The sequence below is a fragment of the Equus quagga genome, chromosome 16 (assembly GCF_021613505.1).
Source record: "Equus quagga isolate Etosha38 chromosome 16, UCLA_HA_Equagga_1.0, whole genome shotgun sequence".
Taxonomy (NCBI): domain Eukaryota; kingdom Metazoa; phylum Chordata; class Mammalia; order Perissodactyla; family Equidae; genus Equus; species Equus quagga.
Genome location: NC_060282.1, coordinates 74347191 through 74360343, shown reverse-complemented (window position 1 = coordinate 74360343; position 13153 = coordinate 74347191). Strand labels below are relative to the sequence as shown.

The following is a 13153-nucleotide window of genomic DNA, read 5'->3' as shown; positions in this document are numbered from 1 at the left end:
GATTAGATTTAACTCTCACTCTGTTGTTTGAACTGTCCTTGGGCACAATAAAACCTGCATGAATGCAGTTGAGGGTACAGAATTTTCTTGGCACAGTGTAGGGGAATGAATCCAAAGGCTTAGAAGTATAGAAATGGTTGAATGGATTTATATTGTAAGATTCATTCATAACTCCCTACTCTCACCATCCAGGTTCAAGGGTACATTCTCTTCACACGTTGATGAGAGGATCTCAGCTTTCATGAGAAGTGCCCTGGTGGCTGTCCTTCTGGAGTGGGAGAATGCTCAATATAGCACTGGCCTTCAGAGACAGCAGGCATGCTACCAAAGCGGTAAGCATGGAGGGAGCAGAAATTAAAATGGATTGACCTGAATAAAACTTTGGAAATGGCTAATTTTTCACATTGTTCCTAGGACAGAAATAAATTGCTGCCTGCAAAATCATTACTTGTTTATTATAATAAAAAAAATTCTTGGTTTCATATACAGAAACGTTAGTAGAAGTACTACATGGGAAACATTCATTCTTTCACTGAATTTCCAGATATTTGCTGCTTCCCAGTTCCAGAGCTCCCAGTTTGCCACACAGATGACATGGTGCCATTTGGGCCAGGCAGGCAGGAAGTAGCACATAATCTAAATTCCGAGGTAAAGACCATCTGTGACAGAGTTGGATATATATGCTGTAAATATTCAGAAAACTGCCATCTTTGCAAGCCTCTTAGAGATTGAATGAAACATATAGGCACTTGTTGGAATATCAACTCAGAAGTGAAAGAGTAGCTGCACCAGCTGGCTCACCTCTACCCCTACAGATTGGGCTCAGCATTGGACCAGATCTTATTGACATATCATCACGCTGGTAAAATACACTTAACAAAAAACCCAGCAACTTAATCATTTTTTAACGTGAAGTTCGGTGGTATTAAATACATTCACAATGTTGCACAACCATCACCACCATCTCCATAACACTTTTTATCTTGTAAAATCGAAAGTCTACACTCTTTAAACAATCCTTGCCATTCCCACTTCTCAAAAGCCTTGGCAGCCACCAATCTACTTTGTGTCTTAGGATTTTAACTACTCTAAGCGCTTCACTTAAGTGGAGTCATACAGTATTTGTCTTTTTGTGATTGACTTATTTCACTTAGCATAATGTCCTCAAGGTTCATTTATGTTGTATCATATGTCAGAATTTCCTTCCCTTTTAAGGCCGCGTAGGATTCCATTGTATGTATATACCAAATTTTGCTTATTCATTCATCCATTGGTGGAGACTTGGATTGCTTCCACCTTTTAGCTATTGTGAGTACTATTTCTATGAACATGAGTGTACAGATATCTCTTAGAAACCCTGCATTCGAAACTTTTGGGTATGTACTCAGAAGTCGAAATGCTAGATTATATGACAATTCTAGTTTTGATTTGTTAAGAAATGCTATACTGATTTCCGCAAGGCTGGAAACATTTTACATTCCCACCAATAGTGTATAAGTGTTTCAATTTCTCCACATCCTCACCTACACTAGTAATTTTCTGTTAATTTTTAATAGTAACTATTCCAATGGGTGTGCAGTGGTATCTCCACATATTTTTGATTAGCATTCCCCTAATGATATTGAGCATCTTTTCCTTTGCTTATTGGCCTTTTGTTTTCCTTCTTGGGAGAAATATCTATTCAAGACCATTGCCCATTTTTGAATTGGATTGTTCATTTTTTTGTTGTTGAATTTAGGATTTCTCTATATATTCTGGATATTAATCTCACATTAGATACGTGCTTTGCAAATATTTTTTCCCATTACTTGACTTTTCTTTTCACTCTGTTAATATTGCCTTTTGATAGACAAATTATTTTTTAATTTATGTGAATTCCAATTTGTCCATTTTTCTTTTGTTGCCTGTGCCTTTGGTGTCATATCCAAGAAATAAGTGCCAAATCCAAGATTGTGAAGGTTTTGCCTATATTTTCTTCTAAGAGTTTTGTAGTTTTAGCTCTTATATTTAGGTCCTTGATTCATTTTGAGTTAATTTTTTCGTATGATATTAGATAGGGTTCCAGCTTCATTCTTTAACACATGGATACACAGTTTTCCCAGGACTATTTGTTGAAAAGACTACCCTTTGGAATATTCCCTTTGGAACAGTCTTGGAATCCCTGTCAAAAATCATTTGACCCTTCACGTAAGAGTTTATGTCTGAGCTCTCTATTCTGTTCCATTGGCCTAAATGTCTTTCTTTATGCCAGCACCACACTGTTTTGATTAGTGTAAATTTGCAGTAAGTTTTGAAGTTAAGAAACGTGAGTCCTCCAGTTTTGTCTTCTATTTTCAAGATCGCTTTGGCTATTAGGTATCTCTTGAGAGACTATACAAATTTTAGAACGAGCTTTTCTATTTCTAGAGAAAATGCCATTGGGATTTTGACAGAGATTGCACTGAATCTGTAGATTACTTTAGGTAGTATTGCTGTCTTAACAATAGTGAGTCTTCCGATCTTAAATGTGGGATATATTTCCATTTATGTCTTTTTGAATGTCTTTCATCAATATTTGGTAGTTTTCATTGTAAAAGTCTTTTATCTCCATGGCTAAGAGAATCCCTAAGCATTTTATTCTTTTTAATGCTGTTGGAAATAAAATTATTTTTGTTATTTCCTTTCAGGCTGTTCATTGTTAAGCGTATAGAAATACAACTTATTTTTTGTGTTGATTTTGTGTCCTGCTACTTTGCTGAATTCATTTATTAGTTCTAACAGTTCTTTTTGTGGAATCTTTAGTTTCAACACATAAGGTCTATCATCAGGGAAGAGAAATAATTTTATTTCTTTATTTCCAATTCCGATGCCTTTTATTTCTTTTTATTGCCTAAATGCTTTGGCTAGAACTTTCAGGATTTGGTGAATAGAAGTGTTGAAAGCAGCCATCCTTGTCTTGTTCATGATGTTAGACTCAAAGATTTCAGTCTTTCACCATTGAGTATGAAGTTTAATGGGGTTTTTTAATAAATGGCTTTTATTATATTGAGGTAGTTTCTTTCTATTTCTAGTTTGTTGAGTGGTTTTATCACGAAGAGTGTTGAATTTTGTGAAATGCTTTTTCTATATCGAGACGATCATGTGGGTTTTTTCCTTTATCTTGTTAATGTGCTGTTTTATACTGATCAGTTTTCATATGCTGAACCATGTTTGCGTTCTAGGAATAAATCCCACTTGGTCATGGTGTATAATCCTTTTAATATGCTGCTGCATTCAGTTTGCTAGTGTTTTGCTAAGGAATTTTGTGTCAATGTTCGTAAGGGATATTGATCTGTAGTTTTCTTTCATTGTAGTGTCTTTGTCTTTGGTGTCAGGGTGTCAATGGCTGGTCTCATACAATGAGGTAGGAAGTGTTCTCTCCTCTTCAATATTGTGGAAAAGATTGAGAACAATTAGTATTAGCTCCTATTTAAACGTTTGTTAGAAGTTGCCAGTGAAGCCATCAGACCCAAGTTTTGGTATGTTGCATTTTCATTTTCATTCATCTTTTAGTATTTTCTAATTTCCCCTGTGATTTTTTCTTTGATCCATTGGCTGTTTAATTTCCAGAATTTTGTGAAATTTGCGGGGTTTTTTCTGTTGTAGATTTCTAACTTTATCCTGTTGTGATTGGAGAAGATACTTTGTATGATATCAATCCTTTTAAATCTATCAAGACTTAATTTGTAGCCTATATATTCCTTATCCTGTAAAATGTCCCATGTACACTTGAGAAGAACGTGTATGTTGTTGTTGTTGGGTAGAGGGCTTTGTATAGGTCTGTTACATTTACTTGGTTTACTGTGTTTGCAAGTCCTTTATTTCCTTACTTTTCTTCTATCTGGTTGCTCCATCCAATGTTGAAAGTAGGTTATTAAGGTCCCCAACTATTTTTGTAGAACCTTCTATTTCTCCTTTAATTCTGTCAACTTTTGCTTCATGTATTTTGAAGGTCTTTCATTAAGTGTGTGCATTTTTATAATCGTTCTATGTTCTTGCTATATTGACACTTTTATTAATATATAATGTCCCTCTTTGTTTCTTGTAATCTTTTTTGATTTAAAGTCTATTTTGACTAACATTAGTATAGCCACCCCTTCTCTCTTTTGGTTACTGATTGTACATAATATTTTTTTCCATCCTTTCACTTTCAATCTATTTGTGTCTTTAGATCTAAAGTGAATCTCTTGTAAACAGCATATAGTTGGATCATGTGTGTTTATCCACTTTGTCAAACTCTGTCTTTTGATTGGAAAGTTTATTTCAGTTTAAAGTAATTACTGATAAGGAGGGACTTCTGTCTTGCTATTTGTTTTCTAAATCCTTTATAGTTTCTTTATCCTTCATTTCCTGCAACATTCTCTTATTTTGTGTTTTGTTCATTGTTTATAGTGAAATATTTTAATTCACTATAAAGCATTTTCTTTTGTGTATATTACATATCTATTTTGTTCATGGTTACTGTAGGGGTTATAGTTATCATTCTAAAGTTATAAAACTCTAATTTGAATTTTTACCAGCTTAATTTCAATAACACAAAAACTTTAGCTCATTTATAGCTCTGTCCTCACCTCTTTTGGTTGTTGATGTCATAAGATTACGTCTTTATACATTGCATGATCCAAAACAGAAATGATTCATTTAAGTGCATAAGTCTCTTAAATCATGTATAAAACAAAAAGTTGACTTATAAACCAAAGATATAATAGTATTAGTAATAACTTTAAAAATGTGTTAGTTTCTTAAATCATGTAGAAAACAAAAAGTACACTTACAAATTATTGTTACAATATTGCTAGCTTTTATAACTGCCCACCTGTTTACCTTTGGTGAGATCTTTATCTCTTCATAAGACTGTGTGTTGCTGCCTTGTGTCCTTTCATTTCACCCTTATAGGACTCCCACGAGCATTTCTTGAAGGGTAGGTCTACTGGTAACAAACTCCTGATTCAGCTTTTGTTGTCTGCGAATGTCTTAATTTCTTCCTCACTTTTGAAGGACAGTTTTGCTAGATATAGGATTCTTGGCTGACAGTTTTTTTCTTTTAGCACTTTGCAAATATTGGCCCACTGCCTTCTGGCCTCCAAAGTTTGTGATAAGAAACCTGGCTATAATCTTATTGAGAATTCTTTGTATGTGATAAGTCACTTCCCTCTTGCTGCTTTCAAGTTTCCTTCTTTGTCTTTGTCTTTCAAAAGTTTGATTATAATGTGTCTCTCTGGGGTTCTTTTTGAGTTCATCATACTTGGAATTTGTTGAGTTTCTTAAATGTTTATACTCATGTCTCTCACCAAATTTGGGAAATTTTCAGCCATTATTTCTGCAAATATTCTCTCTTCCTCTTTCTCTTTTTCTTGTCTTTCTGGGAATCCCACAGTGTGTATGTTGGTTCACTTGATGGTGTCCTACAGGTCTCTGAGGCTCAGTTCACTTGTCTTCAACCTTTTCTCTTTCTGTTTCTCAGAGTCAATAATTTTCATTATTTTATTTTCAATGTTGCTGATTCTTTCTTTCTTCTGCTTGCTCAAATCTGCCTTTAAATCCCTCTGGTGAATCAGTTATTGTGCTTGTCAGTGTCTCAATCCAGTGTACACATCAGGATAGATGCGGAGAGGGCTGATGGCCACTCTGAGTTTATTATAACCAGCGTTTCAATATATACATAGCTTGCATCTGTTAAACATACACAGGTGTTCTGGATGAAGTAATTAGCGAATGCCAAGAATTCTTAGCAATTTCTCAAGGAGCCCTCCCTCGGCCTCTGTTTTGATATTACCATGTTTTTGCTGTGCTGGTATATTTTTATCTCGGAGGATGCAAGGCCTCCTAGGCAACGGCCCCTCCTGCTCCCAATATCTATATCATGTCTCCATCTGTGCCCCCAGGTGACTGTGCCTGGCTTAGGTTGCCTCCACGTGGAGGTCTTACCCATCACTGGCTGACCGGCCTTCTCACCTCTGGGTCACAGTTTGTTGGCAAGTCTTTTCCGGTGATTATTAACCCTTCCCGTGTCAGGGGTGGCTACAGTGCTTTTCAGTTCCAGAATTTCTTTTTTTTTTCTTTTAGGTTTTATGTCTCTCTATCGATATTTTAATTTTGTTCATTTCCTTGGCTTTCTCTCATCTTTTATTAGTTGTTTGAGCATCTTTAAGATGGCTGTTTTAAAGTCTTTGTCTAATATATCTGCAATCAAGTATTTTTCAGGGACAGTTTCTGTCGATTTGTTATGACTTTTTTATAAATTGGCCATTGTTTTCTGTTTCTTTGTATGCCATGTGCTCTTTTGTTGAAAATTAGACGTTTGAATCTAATAATGTGATATCTCTGGAAATCAGATTCTCCCCCTTCCTCGGGGTATGCTGCTTTTGTTAATGTTCTTGTTTTTTGATTGTTATAGGCTGTCTCTCTGCCAAGGGTCAGCTGAGTTGGAAACTTAAGTTCTTAGATCTTTTCTGAGCTTGCACCTTCCCCTGGGCTTGCACAGTCACGTTCCAATTTTCCTTGTATATGCAGTTGTTTCTTAATATTCTAGTGTTTGATATCTAGCTCCCAAAAAGAGAAAAATAAAGAGAGGGGAAGGGCATTTACATCCTCTAGAAGTCACTTCAGCAAGAGGGGAGGAGCTTTCAGTAAAAGAGGGAGATGCAACAATGGCCACTGCCTCCTTTTCTGTATCTCAGTGATCAGAAGGATCAAACAGTGATCAGAACACAGATCCCCAATATTTGCAGAACAGTACTCTTTTTGTCCACCCTGGATCCCTCAAGATGTATGTAAACTTCTCCAGGAATACATGCACAGGTACCTGCCACAGGTATCGGAGGTGGGGTTGGTGATGTGTAGCTGCTACTGTGCTGAGAGATGACATTTACTGAAATTAACCACAGTTTATCTTCCAAGACTTCTTCTGGGAGTTGCAAGCCTTTGATAGACTTCAGAGTTCCAAAATAGTTACATCAGACAGATTATGCCAGTGCAATTACTCTCCAGGTGGGGAGACAGATCCTTGATGCTTCCTATTCTGCTGTCTTCCCCAAGTGTATTTTGTTTGTTTGTTTGTTTCAAAGAGAGCTGGTTGTTCAGTGTTGACCTATGTCCCACTGAGAAGATGCATATGTATGTTTGCTGAAAGCTGTGCTGGGTATTTTTATTGGCAATTCAGAAACGGTTTCTTCTTTCAAAGTCTCCTACTCAAAGGTAAGATGGAATAGACAACAGTAGTCCCTAGTTGTTTCATTAAGTACAGTTGAAAACCCTAGACTCATATGAAAACACAAAAGAAGGCTATGAAAGATGGAGAGAGGATATATACACATATATATTTAGGGTATATGTACATATCTACTTTAAACACACACATACGCACATATATATATTTATGTCTATTTTTCTAACCAACTCCTCTTCAAATAGCTGTCAGTAAGCAATCTTACAAAAAGACAAGAACAAGAATATGGATGTTGAATATTTTATATAAAATAAATTTAGTAGAAAATAAAATAAGTATTTATTAGTTTACCATTAAATTTATTGTGAAAATATGTTTTTACCACTTGAATGTAAAAACATTTCTAACAAAACTCTTTTTCCTTTCATCTTAAAACTGCCTCTGCAGCCATTAGATCATGGTTGCTAATACTTTGGCTAAAATAAAATTGATAAACAACAGTAAATTTTAGTATACAATTTAGAGGTAAGCATTTTGTGCCCTGTGTGCGACCTGTGGAAGCACAAAGAAAAAGGAATATTCTTCAAAAAAAAATTTGTTTTAAATGTGTTGGTTACAAACTACATAATGAAAGACATGGAAATAAAAAGAGAAACAGATAAATCAAATTAATATGTCCGTAAATTATAATAGGTATTTTAAATTATTCTTTCACAGGTATCCTTTGTTTTAAGGAAAACAAATACTTTGGATTATTTGGGTTTTGTCTTAATCAGTTGAGCTGAAATAACAAAACATCATAGACTAGGTGGCTTAACTGAAAGAAATTTAATTTGTCATAGTTCCAGAGGCTAGAAGTCTGAGAACAGGATGCCAGCATGGTCAGGTTCTAGTGAGAAGTCTTTTCATGGCTTGAAGACAAACGACTTCTCCCGTGGCTGAGAGAGGAAGCTCTGATGTCTCTTCTGTTTTTATAAGGGCACTAATCCTGTCATGGGGGTTCCACACTCATGATCTCCTCTAAACCTAATTACCTTCCAAACTCCCCATCTCCTAATACCACCACATTAGGTGTTAGGGCCTCAGGACATGAATTTTAGGGGACAGAAAGATTCAGTTCATAACAGGTTAATTTTATTGAAAAATCCAAGTGAGCTTTTCCTTTAGAATAGAACACCATCTATTGTACTTGATACAAATCGTGCCTGTAAATCGTTATATCAGTATTGCCCAAAATGAACCCATATCAAAATATCTGTGGTGCTTCTTTAAAATTCAGATTCACAGACCCAAAATCCAAGTTTTGACAAGCTCTCACTTGCATTGATATAGGGCAACTATTGTTTCAAACGTTGAAAAACAGCCATTTCAACCATCAAGAAATAGCTCAAGAATAAAATAAATAAAAACAAGAAATAATGACTATACTGTTGAAAATGCATATTCACTTAATGCAGAAGGCATTATATGATTATCTGAATATTCAAATTGCTGCATCTTTAATGTAAAGGCATTAATAAGAGTGTAATGATGACTACATTTTTTAAGCACCAAGTAAGTTACCGCAGTTCAGTTGTATTATCACATTTTAATTTCACAGTAACTCTCAAGGTGGGTAACAGCATTCTCAGTTTTATTATGTGCAAACTGAGGTTTATATGGTTCAAGTCATCTAGCTAACAAATGAAAGCTTAAGTGTATGAATTCACAATGATCTAGATTTCATTCCATAAAGAAAACAAGAAAGGGAAAGGTTTGTGTATTTTATTTAATCAATTGCTTACATTTTTATATTTCATTGTAATGTGTTAGCATCACCCAAGACACAACTTCAAATTTGCAATTTTGAAATACTTTCTTTTGGAGACGGGCGTCAGCATTTTGAACTTTGGCAGCTTGAGAATCTGCAGGAGAGTGATGAGTTTAATTTTCTGTAGAATAAACAGACTTCTTTGGTCAACCAACATAAAGGCTAAAATTTGCAAATTTCTTGTAGGTTAGATCTAGCATATCTTTTCTCCTCATTATAGAAATACAAAGAGGAAGTGACTGAAATTTTTGCTTTTACAGATCCTGCCTATGGTTGTAAAATTCTATGTGGCAGTGGTACAGTTTCAGTTGTGAACTCCCATACTTTGAAATTGTAGACTAGACTATATCTTTTGGTGCCTCGGTTAGAAATCTGAAACCCTCATTATTTCTGCATTTGTTAAACTATGTCTTTTGTTCCACTTGCAGACCAAGTAGTCGGCTTTGATAAAACTTCGTCTACAGTCAGAGATCTGCTCTGATCTTGGCTTTCTACATGGTTCATCCCAGGGCACCGTAGAATGTTTGAGAAGTTACTTTTAACTGGTTTCCTCTTTTTTTTTTCCTTTTTAGCTTGGTTGTTTTCATTTACACACCTGAAACTTTTGAATTTTGCATTTACTCTACATACTTCTAGGACTGAAATTGTTTTGTGTTTTTTTTTAATCATAAAAGGTTGTATTACATCTATTTTTATGAATCAATGCTCTTAGTGCAAATAAAAAATCTTATATAATAATTTCTTAGGTATGTATAGATATACATATACCTGCATATGTGCATGTGTTTTATAAAGAGAATTTACTATTGTTGCTAGCATTACGAAGACTTTTCCAGACTCTTCTCTGGACCACAGGCAATTCACATTAAAATGTGGTCATCCAGATTTACCTGTGGTGTTTGAAGAGATGAAAGATTTCTGTAAGGGCACATGTTTTTTGTATTAAAACAGAAATGTTGGATGTGTCTTACCTATGGTTACTCAAAATGCTCTTGTCAAGATCTGAAATTTAAAAGTGATGCTTCCACATGTTTTTTTCTCTGAAAATATGTTCACTGAGGAATGTAACCTGAGGAATGTGGCAAGTTAAGGGTATCTTGGAAGCACAGTTTATTTTGGAGTTCCATACATGAACAATTCCTGGGACTGAAAAATAATCTTAAGCAAACTATAGTGTTATTTTTGTATTTTCAAGCTATTCTCTGCATCTCAGCTTTTAATTTATTAGAATTCATGAGATGAAATTAATGATGCTAAACAATGCCCTCCACACACACACACACACACACACACACACACACACACACTATGTTTAACTAATTCCCCTGGGTCTTTACATCTACTAGACATTCCATCAAAGAGCCTGTATGAGAGGATAGAGATTGGACTTACTTCTGAATTGTCTATCCAGCTAGTATTCCATTCTTCCAGCTCTTTTGGACATTTTCCATAGATACTCACTAGTGCCTTAAACCCAATATATGTCAAGTGAAACTCTCTCTGTCTTTTCTTTTTCTTTCTGAGTAGGTGTGAACCCAGAAGGCCCACCAGGAATATGGACAAGCTATGGATACTTATCAGCGCAATAGGTAAGTTAATTTCCCATGGAGTTCTCCTGTATAAAGCAGTATTCTGGTCTCCTTGACACCTTCTGAATTTCCTTCATTGGTTTTGATAATGGAGACCTACCTAAACATGATATACTCAGAATTACATGTAGAAGTGGGACAGAAGGTGTTTACAAAAGTACTCTGGTCAGATCTTATGCTCTGAGGAATCCCGGTTGCTGCCCTGATGGATTCACCAGCGCAGTAGCACTAAGGCCGTGTTTTCTGTGTTCTGCTCCCAGCCCATGCCTGAACACAGTGGCAGTACTAAGGCAGACCCATTCCACTGAAAAGCAGGGCTCTTCTAAGTCATAGATTTGTCTTGAGAGTTCTCAGCCACCCAGCAAAGCATCCTTTTGATTGAACTGTGCTGCAATCTGCAACACCTCCTACAATAATCCCCATTTCATTACTCTTTTCATATTTATATCATAAGCTGAAGATTCTCTCCACCTTTTCCTACTGCTCCTCTGTCTCACTTTCATCTTTAATCCCATTTTTTCTTCTGCCTTTGGAGAACCCAAGAGACTGTAAATGGCAACTAAGGTAGCTCAAGGAAACTGGTGGTAAAATGAGGATCTGGGATTGATTCACTCTCTACCATGCTGGTGAAAATTACACCTTTCTGAGTGGCAATTGGGGCATAGATAGTTAGCGCAAGATGGTCACCCACTTACTAAAGATTTTCCTGTTTAAGACCTGCAAAAGCATCCTGGTGGAGGGAACTATCCTTGAACTTGTAATTGACTCAGGCATTTGTAAGACATGCTGGGAATCCTGCCTATAAGTAAAGTTGCTGGTTACTGCTAATCTGTATTGACTCCCTGCAGAGGGATAATGAGAAACCAAGGACAATTAGCAACTAGTTAAAGACCTCTTCGGTAACTTACAAAAGGACCTTTATCTCCCACAGCACAGGCTAAACAACATACCAAAGATCTGTGAAAGCAGAGATCAAGAGACATTCGAATGCTCCCCAGGACAGATCTGAACACCTTTGAACCTGAAGGTGCTGAAGGTAGGGATGGAACTTCTGGAAGTATGCCTCTGAGAATGTGGCTTTCAGGCTCCTGAACACTAAGAGTTTATAGAGATGTCTCACTTTCTATTCCAAGAGCTAACAGTTCTCCTGTTTTGAAAGATGCTGCAAAAGCCTATTCTCTAGAAGGTGACATGTGACCTTTCAGTAGCTTCCACTACCATGTTTGCTGACTCACAAACTGTTAACTGGGCTTAAATACCAGCATAACTTGTTTAGCGACATGCAGATTCTGATAAAAGAGATGATATATATTGGAGAAATTGCAACAATTAGCTAGGAGGTACAAACAGGAGTCAAAGAAGCAACCTTAGAATTGGATTTTCATGATGCTTGATCAAGATGGTTGGAATTTAATACTGGATAAATAATAATTCATTGAAACATATTCCCTGGGCATGGAATATAACCAGAGTTTCTGCAAAGTCAGAGCTTTCTGAGCAAGAATCACAGGGAATAGAGCATGTTTACTGCTACAGAAGCTTTTATAAGCATGGAAAAAGTGATGGCCAATGCCGAACCTTTGATATGGCTCTATTCTTATAGAAAAAACCAGCTGGCTACTTCTTGACTACAAAGGGTCCCTTACATTCTCAGAAGGGCCAGCTTTCCATTCCCACAGGGACAGATAATTATTCTGAGTGTGAGTTTGCCTTTCCTGCCCTCAGAGTCCCAGAATAACTATCCAGGGGATTATGCAAATCCTGATTCATAGGTATAGAACTCCATACAACGTGCTATCCGACCAAAAGTCTCTCACTTTACAGTGAAGGAGGTACAGGATTGGGCCCATGACCATGGAATCCACCAGTCACATCACAAAGTACACCAGCCAGAAATATCTGGCTTCATAAAGTAGTTGAATGGCTTTCTAAAGGCACAGACAAATCACCAGCTTGAAGGCAATCTCTGAAAGACTAGAATGTTATCCTTCAGGATGTAGTGTATGCATTAAATCAGAATGTGTACTTCATATGACACCATGTCCCCAGTAGTGCCAGGATACTTGGGATGACCAGCAGGTGTAAAGAGAAGTCACCATTATAGTGGGAATCAGCAGGAGGGATTAGGGCTGTTTTCCTAAAATGCAATCAAGGAAGACTCCATGTGGAACCCAGATGATACACAAGAGCACCTCTTGGTACTCCCTGGCCCCTTTGATGTAGTGAACAAACATGTTCAGGAGACCTGTTTGAGTGTGAGACTGAGTCTGGCCTGAGACATGCATAATTGACAAGAGCTCAGAACCTCAGGAGTGAATGTCTGAGTCATACCTCTGAGACTTTTTGAAGTGATCGTGGGAAACAAGGTTCCATGAATATTTTCCTGTTTCTGCAAAGTCTGAGCTTTCTGAGTAAAGATTACTAGAAATCTGTGTAAACGACAATTGGATGGCAAGCATGCTTGGAAATTAGAAACTGTGCATTGTTTAAATACCATTTGCTTACATTCTAGTGTAATAAATTTGGAGACCCCCTTCTTATCTATCCCAGAGCCATTTGATTACAACC

At 36.5% G+C, this 13153-nt stretch overlaps 1 long non-coding RNA gene across 1 annotated transcript; it reads left to right on the top strand.

The window, feature by feature from the left end:
• The first annotated feature begins 208 nt into the window (after nucleotides 1–208).
• Nucleotides 209–11575, top strand: LOC124228266 (uncharacterized). Its single transcript, XR_006885676.1, has 3 exons — nucleotides 209–332; nucleotides 10524–10585; nucleotides 11517–11575. It is a non-coding gene; the product is annotated as an uncharacterized LOC124228266 (long non-coding RNA).
• Nucleotides 11576–13153: the final 1578 nt, after the last annotated feature.